Source organism: Ahaetulla prasina, chromosome 8 (assembly GCF_028640845.1).
Source record: "Ahaetulla prasina isolate Xishuangbanna chromosome 8, ASM2864084v1, whole genome shotgun sequence".
Taxonomy (NCBI): Eukaryota; Metazoa; Chordata; class Lepidosauria; order Squamata; family Colubridae; genus Ahaetulla; species Ahaetulla prasina.
Genome location: NC_080546.1, coordinates 77,025,424 through 77,035,357, shown reverse-complemented (window position 1 = coordinate 77,035,357; position 9,934 = coordinate 77,025,424).

Genomic DNA, 9,934 nt, shown 5'->3' with positions numbered 1-9,934 from the left:
TTGTGTCTAGTTGTTCTGGTATGCAGTGCTCTACAGCATCATTTTGAGGGTAGGAATTGAAACAGTTTATGTCCAGGATGTGAGGGATCTGTAAATATTTTCACAGCCCTCTTCTTGATTCGTGCAGTATATAGGTCTTCAATGGAAGGCAGGTTGGTGGCAATTATTTTTTCTGCAGTTCTTTAACTACTATTCCAAAGTATTTCGAAATGCCAAAAGTAGAAGAACAAGAAGATAAAGCTTTTGACTCTGTGGTACATGACAAACTTCTCCTAAATCTAAAATCCTACGGCATCTCCGGACCCCTCCACAATTGAATAACAGCGTTCCTATCAAGCAGACAACAAGTGGTCAAAATAGGCAATGCCCTATCAAATCCTGTTCCTGTCAATAGCGGCGTTCCCCAAGGCAGTGTTCTTGGACCAACACTCTTCATATTATACATTAATGATCTCTGTGACCATATTATAAGCAAGTGTTCTCTTCGCTGATGATGTTAAACTATTCAACACTACCAACAATACAGCTACCATTCAAAAAGACCTTGACTTTGTGTCAGAATGGTCAAAAATTTGGCAACTCCAAATCTCAACCAGCAAATGTTCTGTCTTACACATTGGAAAAAAGAATCTGAACACTAAATACAAGCTTGATGGTCATTACCTTGTAGATGACTCCCCACCCCGTTAAAGACCTTGGAGTTTTCATATCAAATGATCTAAGTGCCAAAGCCCACTGCAGTTACATCGCAAAAAAGGCTTAAAGAGTTGTAAACTTAATATTGCGTAGCTTCTTCTCCAGAAACACTACACTACTAACCAGAGCATATAAAATATTTGCTAGACCAATTCTTGAATACAGCTCGCCTGTCTGGAACCCATACTTCATTTCGGACATTAATACAATTGAGCGTGTCCAGAAATATTTTACAAGAAGAGTTCTCTACTCCTCTGATTACAACAGAATACCTTATGCCACCAGACTTGAAATCTTGAGTTTAGAAAATTTAGAACTCCGCCGTCTTCAACATGACCTGAGTTTAACTCATAGAATCATCCGTTACAACATCCTTCCTGTTGAAGACTACTTCAGCTTCAATCACAACAATACACGAGCACACAATAGATTTAAGCTTAATGTGAACCGCTTCAATCTCAATTGCAGAAAATATGACTTTCAGTAACAGAGTTGTTAATTTAATTTATTAATTAATTAAATAAGTTGTTACAGAATGCACTACCAGACTCTGTGGTCTCTTCCCAAAATACCCAAAGCTTTAACCAAAAACTATCTACTGTTGACCTCACCCCATTCCTAAGAAGTCTGTAATAATGGTGCATAAGAGCACCAGCGTGCCTACCGTTCCTGTCCTAATGTTCCCTTTGATTGTATCCAATTTCATATAGTTATTGCATATTTATGATTAGATATATGCTTATATATTGTATAGTTATTTCATGCTTATGCTTATATATATACTGTTGTGACAAAATAAATAAATAAATAAATAAAAAATAATGGGATAAATTTGAATTGATTTTCTGCTCCAAAAGAATATGCATGTACTTTGGGTTCTGTTGTGTGGCTGAGTTGTTGGAATTCTCTAGTACTTTAAAAGAACATTATAGGGTTTAATTTATGCTTCAGTGACTTAATGCCTAGTTTTTTTCCCTGTTCTATTACAGGAAATATTAATTTTATAATAAAAAAGTTTTGTTATCCTAATTGTCTGAGAACTGATTGCAAGCAAGAATTTCTAAAACTATCCTTGCATAAGCCAAAAATATATCCTTGGTGATGAGAACATTCATAAATACCCAAGGGGTGCTTCAAAATGGATTGATCTTTGTGTAACCATTTTTGTTGTAAGCTATAAGTAGAATTGCAAAGATTTCCACAAATTGGGAGAATTGCACTGTCCTGCTATATATCTGCAATTATATTCCACTCACACCACTGACTGCTCCTGAAATTGATACTATTTGAAGTCCAGCACAATTCACTATAAACCTGTAATGGGTAACATTTTATGAAGTGAGTGATTCAGTTGTTGTTATCAATCTCTATAATATTACTTCTGTTAATGATTTGAAGTTGTTGGTTTTTTTTGGTTTTTTTTGGGAAGTTGGGTTTTTTTTTTGGTTTTATTTGCATTTATATCCCGCCCTTCTCCGAAGACTCAGGGCGGCTTACACTATGTTAGCAATAGTCTTCATTCTATTCGTATATTTATATACAAAGTCAACTTATTGCCCCCAACAATCTGGGTCCTCATTTTACCTACCTTATAAAGGATGGAAGGCTGAATGTTTTAATGTCTGAATATATACTATTGTTGTTGTTAGTTGCAAAGTTGTGTCTGACCCATCGCGACCCCATGGACAATGTTCCTCCAGGCCTTCCTGTCCTCTACCATTCTCTGGAGTCCATTTAAACTCATGCCTACTGCTTCAGTGACTCCATCCAGCCACCTCGTTCTCTGTCGTCCCCTTCTTCTTTTGCCCTCAATCTTTCCCAGAATTAGGCTCTTCTCCAGTGAGTCCTTCTTTCTCATTAGGTGGCCAAAGTATTTCAGTTTCATCTTCAGGATCTGGCCTTCTACAGAGCAGTCAGGGTTGATCTCCTCTAGGACAGACCGGTTAGATCGCCTTCGCAGGAGTCTTCTCCAGCACCAGAGTTCAAAGGCCTCGATTCTTTGGCACTCAGCCTTCCTTATGGTCCAGCCTTCACACAGCCTTATATATACTATATAAGTTCTCAAATTATATGTCTAGATATGCCCAAGACTTCCCAACTTCTGTAGGTGCCAAAACTTGTCTTGTGTTTTGACTTGTCTCAGATATTGTATAAATATGATGAAATAATCAAATAAATAATAAAAACTGAATTGTTTTGTGGGTTTTAGATTTAATGCTGACTGATTAACATGCCTGTGATTTTATATTGTTATTCATTTACCCCAACCTGCCACAATACACTTAAAAACTCACAGAAGCTAATCCTGGAAATTTCTACATCAGCAAATTCTCCTCCACTCTTCTCAACATCTTTTGTTCACTCAATGGAAAAGGCACGACACATATGAGTTTCTGTAGAAGATACAGAAATCATCTAGAAGATGGAGCAACCTATATAGTAATCCATTTGAATTCCCACTTTCTTTTGAAGAGCTGTACCACTACATGGATAGAAATAATTACCTTTATAAAATGTTGCAGAATCCTTTGTACCCCTCAAGCGCATTACAAATTTTTACTATTTAATTTACTAATTCTAAGTATTCTTTCATTTGAAAAATGACCGATTTTTGAATTTCTTTCTGATGGAGCCAGCATTTATACATATACTTACGATATATTCATATACAGTAGTGGTCAAAATTGTGGCAAGCTTTTGGGAAAAGTATATTTTTGAGGTTTGATGGCTAATAATGCCACTTTTGGGGGGGAGTTTCAAGATAATCCTATTCCATTGCTGGAATGGCCTGGGAATAGCTCAGACCTTAACCCAATTGAAAATCTATGGAGCCGACTAAAGAACCTTTGTAGTCAGAAGTGACCCAGCAATATAACCCAGTTAATGTGCGGGTCCAAATGGCTCTTTGAGTGTTTAAGGTTGCAGACCCTTGATTTAGACCATTGAAACTGATGGACAATATCCTGCTATTTAAAAAATACAGCATTGCAATCGTATCATTCAAGCCACACTGGGATCCTATGGCTGAAATTAATCCAAATATAGATGTGAATGCAATTCCAATGCTGACAATGAGACAAGAGAAAACCTCCCAGTGATATAACTATCATAGTGTCTTTTCCCAAAGCCGTATCAAAATCCCATCTACTCTTATCTTTGAGTGAGCAGAAAGCAATAATAGCATGGCATTTGGTGTTCCCGTTGCCAATCTCAATTGCCTTCATTTCAATTTACTGCAGCCACCTGAATTTTCTTCAAAGGAATGGGTGATAAAGACTAAGAGATTTTATATATCTTGAGGCTGAACCCCTGACATTATCAGTATAAAGGAGAAAAAGACTGCTTCAACCTGATACAGCTAAAGATAATTTAAAAATATCTCACTTATGGATTTTAGACAATCTGAAAACAATGGCACGGGGCTATTATAGGAAAAAATAATATGACTGTTCCGTCTTTGTGCCATGGATGGGTTCAAGTGCAAGAATACTCAAGAGTGATCTTTGCTAAATGCTTAGATAAAAACAGCATTCCCTGTAAAATAGCCGAATGCAGAAACTGACATCATAGAAATAATGATTATTACAAATTTCAGCCTCTTCCACTGGAATGTATTAGGATAAGTCATTGCCCTCTGCCAGTGATATTTAAAATTTAAGCAAAGCTCCCAAGCTTTATTTGGGAGCTTTGTTTCTTAAAACCCTGGATTATCTGAATTGCAAATATGGTGTTACAACAATGGCATGGTTAAACAAGTCATAGAATGGATGAAGGCTGGGCTGATAAGATATTTAATCCTAAGAATTTTGAATAAGACTCCATCTCAGTCTCATTTGGGACAGATTTTAAATTCTCCAGGAGAGAAGAAAGACAAATCTGTTCTGTTCCAATACTCTGCCTTTGTTAAGGTCTATTCTATTTCTCCAAGATTTGGGTGGATATTACAGGTGGAATGTAACATGTAAGGCAACTCTGTATCCATCCATCCATCCATCCATCCATCCATCCATCCATCCATCCATCCATCCATCCATCCATCCATCCACTTCATCGTCGTCGTCATCATCATCATCATCATCACAATTTTTATATACTGTTTGTTAGATACACAAACTCTCTATATAATGGGTATTGTTCCCAGGTTTGGGTATGAAAATTAGGTCAAATGCTATTGTTTTATTGAGAAATAGAATGTGCTAAGTGAGCTAAGACGCTGAGCTTGTCGATCAAAAGGTTGGCAGTTCAGCAGTTTGAATCCCTAGTGCTGCCTAAATGGGGTGAGCTCCCATTACTTGTCCTAGCTTCTGCCAATCTAGCAGTTTGAAAGCATGAAAAAAATGCAAGTAGAAAAATAGGAACCACCTTTGGTGGGAAGGGAACAGCGTTCCGTGCGCCTTTGGCGTTTAGTCATGCTGGCCATGGAGACGTCTTCGGTGCTGGCTCTTCGGCTTTGAAACGGAGATGAGCACCGCCCCCTAGAGTTGGGAACGACTAGCACATATGTGTCGGGGGAACCTTTAGAATGTGGTGATAGTTTCAGTTTGTGTAATACAGAATGTTTCTTTGAATCAATAGAAATCTCTTCTTTTGGAAGAAGTGAAATCTATGAAACAAGCACCTGTGGTTAGTACTGGGAATGTATAACTAACTGTTAACTTAGTGACTCTCCCCCCATGCAGTGCACAACTTGCCCAAAGTTGGTGGCAATCAACAATTTCAATGTTTTCATGCTAGTATGCAATTTACTGTGTCATCCACAGAAGGGGTCACAAAAGACAAAAATGACAGCTACTTATAATGTAAAAGAAGGTGAGCCTTTGATCGTGCTGCTGTACCCACTGTTTGCCTGTTTTAAACCTACTTATAGCTGTTGGTGAAAGATTCTGTGTCATATAGCTGACATATACTGCATTTGAGGTTGTAAGTCTAGTGAAATTGTGCTGAGTATTTGTCAACATATGCTGAAGTTGAGATGTCTTTGAATAGTAGTAGGTCAGGTTGGTAGTTATGTTGTTGGTTTGAGCTCTGAGCTTGGCGATTTGGTTGCAAACTTTTCATCCCTATTTGAGGAGACATCTTCAGTGCACTTTGGATTGTCCTGAAGATGTCTCCACAATCCAAAGCGCACTGAAGATGTCTCCTCGAATGGGGATGATATGTTTGCAACCAAACCGCCAAGCTCGGAGCTCAAACCAACAACATATTCTGATGTGGCATCCGCTTGTTCCATATCCTCATCACTTGCTAGTTTAATTGCTGATTGCTATCTTTTAGTCATCTTGCTTGTTCACTGCCATATGTGCTTGGTTGCTCAGATCTTCTGCTTCCTTGCTTCTGCAACTTTCCTTGTTAATTTTCTCCATCATTTATATAGGCCATGGGGTGTGGCTCCATGACTCAGCACTTATCCAGGCCTGCCCCTCCCTTCCTTCTGTTGCCTCCGCCTATCCAATCTTCTGATGCGAGGGTCACTCCAATCAGCTGTTGGAAGTAAACTTTCCTCAGGCTCACATGCTGTGGAGGAGGGGGAGGGGTCTAGCTGCTCCGTTTGCCTGGGCATGGAGCCAGAGCTGGGGCCGGGGGATGCCCCCTCCTCTGCAGCTTGTCTGGGCATGGAGCCAGGACTGGGGCCGGGAGGCATACATTCCTCCGTGTTCGGGAGCAGATAAGCAGACCCCGGCTGCGGTGAGAGCGGACAAGACACAACAGTAAGGTTGTAATATAAAATGCACTTCCCTAGGCGTAAGCCTTACTAAACCAGCAACAAGTTTTTAGTTTTTAAATGTTTTTTAACTTTTCTGATTTGTGCTTTTTACCTTGGCTGTAAACCACCCTGAGTCCTTCGGGAGAAGGGCGGTATATAAATTAAATAAATAAATAAACAATACATAAGTATAGGGTTGCACTGTAGCAATGCTTACTCTAAAACAGTGGTGAAATCTGAACCAGTTTACTACTTGTTCACTGGCTGCGCATGGGTGCTGTGTGTACACATGCACAGTGCGCATCACACAACAAAAGTAGAACAGCGCGCAGGGGGGGGATCAGCTGTGGCGCACAATCTCTTTTTTTTACTTTTAAAAGCATTTTGTTAAGCAACCTGTTTGGCTGAATAGGTCATAAAAATGTTTTTAAAAGTAAAAAAAAAAGACTCTGACGATCAGGCAGTTCAGCTGGGATTGTCGGAGCCTTTTTTTTTTACCTTTTAAAAGCATTTTTTAAAAGAAGCAGCAAGCAGGGATGCAGGTGACTGGGCATTGGGTGGGCATGGGCTGTGGGGGGGCAGGGATTTTTGCTACTGGTTCTCCGAACCATCCGCTGCCATCGCTACCGGATTGGCCGATCTGGTCCGAACTGGGAGCATTTCACCCCTGAAATTTTATGTGGCTAAAATAGGGATTTAAAGCAGGTTTGCCTAGTTTGACTTGCTGCAAGATCTGGATAAACCATGTGTAAAATGATACTCCAGAAGCCATACAGAATAATACCGTTAGTTTGAGCATGACTGGTAATTGCAGGTTTTAAGGTAGTTCTTCAACTCGCTAAAGGCTAGACTATTGTTTCACTAAGTATATCGTCAGAAGTACAATAAAGTTATGTCTGAAGCTTGAATGAGGATACCCAGCAGCACTGTTTCTGCATAAATTGCCAACTGTAGTGTAATGCAATTCTGAAATTGGTACTATGGTTTCATACTATTTAACTCAGGGGTGTCACACTCAAGGCCCACAGGCCGGATTTGGCCTGTGGGGTGCTTAGATCTGGCTCGTGGGCCCACCCTGGAAGCAGTAAAGAATTGGCCTGCAGCGCCAGCGAAAACAGTTTGGGAGGGCCACGTGCGGCCCTCTGGATCTGTTTTTGCTGGCAGGGGGGTTGCAGGAGGCCATCACAGCCAGAAATGGAGCCCAGGAGCCCGTTTACTATTGGGCCGCCACAGGTGCCCCTGAAATGAGTGACGTCGAACTGCCAAAACCCACCTTCACCATGCCCACCCTGGTCCCCCCAAGGTCAAAGACAAACCTGAGGTAAATATAACTATATTTACAATTCAGCCTTAGTGACGAAAGAAAGAATTGTTACTTGAACAGAATTAAGACCTGAAATAATGTATTCCCAGTCAGATAAGGTTTCAGATATATGAACCTGGAATCTTTTTTTTTTTTTTTAAAAAAGGAGCTGAAGATAGAATGGAGAGTATGCCTTGGGTTGAAAATAAGATCATAGAGAAAACTGGACTTTAGGAGAAGATAAAATATGAAGTAAACTAAGAAAGAAATCAATAAAATAGATACAATAATTATGGTATGAATTTTATCACATATCACATAAAATATGTCAAAAACATATATTTCTAAAATTCTTCAGGGATTAAATATGAAGATATATTTTAAAAAATATTATTTTCTTCTCATAATTTGTGTCCGAAGGTTGGTCTTTAAAAGCTGATTTTTTTTCCTGATCTTCCAGAATTCTTGTTCTATGTTTCTAGGGCTATTCAGTTTTTATTTACAGTATGATATATGAAAACGACAATTTTTTTACCATCTGATATATTAAGCAGATCAATGAATCTGCTGTGATTTATGTTATTAAGGGAAGATGCCCAGAAAAGTTATCTCTCTAATATCTAATATTATCTCTCTCTCTAATTGCCGGGATAGCTCAGGCAATAGAGAAGCCTGTTATTAGAACACAAAGCCTGCAATTACTGCAGGTTCGAGCCCGGCCCAAGGTTGACTCAGCCTTCCACCCTTTATAAGGTAGGTAAAATGAGGACCCAGATTGTTGGGAGGGCAATAAGTTGACTTTGTAAAAAATATACAAATAGAATGAGACTATTGCCTTATACGTTGTAAGCCACCCTGAGTCTTCGGAGAAGGGCGGGGTATAAATGTAAACCAAAAAAAAAAAAAAAATGAAGCTTTTACTGATTCTTAGCTGATGGTTCTTAGCTTAATATTGCGTTCAATTCTGCCCACCTCTAAAGTGAAGCTGGAATAAGAAGTCTGCGATGGGATAATAAAATCACAAAATGAGGAAGAATATACCGTGATAATAAAGAAGCCATAATTATTGAACTTATCCTCATTGACAAAAAAAGCCTGTGTATTAATATTCATAAGACAAGAATTATATTTTGCTTTCTTAGAAGATCCATCTGGCACAAGTTTCCTCATGAAAACAAAACAAATTTTTTGCCTAATGAAGAACCGTGCCTTAAGTATCCAGCAGTTTAAAATTTCTTTTAGACTTCAGAGACTGAGAAGGAAGCGAGTAATATTTCATTCTGTCACATGAAAAGCCAAGACAGACCTGTCAGCAAATTTCAGCTCAGCTAATTTGACACAGGAATGTGCAAAGCTACCTATGTTCCCCAGAAGTGTATTGATTAGATGCAGATGAACAAGCGACATCACCATTGCAAGATTGTTGATTGCAATATATAATCAATGTTCACGGCACCCGGCTGAAATACTGATGCTCCTAATATATTTTTATTTATATAACAGGAAGACTCGGAATGACGCTGAACATGTGTGCTTGAAAAAATGCACACATACATACAGAAGGAGACAGCAAGAAAGAAAATGAGTGAGCCTAGTGTTTGAAAAATATATTTACACCCCATCCTCACAAAAGGACTAATTAGAGCATCATCAAGATAAGCCTCTCATTGATGAAGTTGCCTTTTCTGTTCTGCCAATTCCTATCTAATTGTACAGAATTAATATGATACGATATGTCTAAAGTTCAGGAGGATATAACAGCTTCTTGAATATTTAAATGGATTATGTCAGGGCACAAGGAAATACTGCATTATATTAGCATGATTAATGCTATTTATTATTTTCAGCTACAAGAGTGTGCAGCGAAAGGAATATTTTGGTGGCATAGGATTCTTTTCACTTTTTATTATTATAACCTTATTTTGCATCCCTTGTCAGCTGTTACCCAGTGAAATGATGCTAATTTGTCAAAGAAATCTCTATGCGACCTTCATACTGAATAAGAGGCTTGTAAAAGCCAGTGTCATACATCATGCAAGTTTTTAGTAATGTATTTAATTGCCTTGTTCTTCATCCCTTCTAACGGATGGTATCTATTTATTTCATAGCAAAGGCATCTTCATGACTAAGTTATGCAACCCTGTTAAAGATGTAGTAGAGGGAATTAAATAGAACAAGAATGGACAGATCAGTAAATAATAGCAAATTTATTTTGAATGGAATAAATAAAG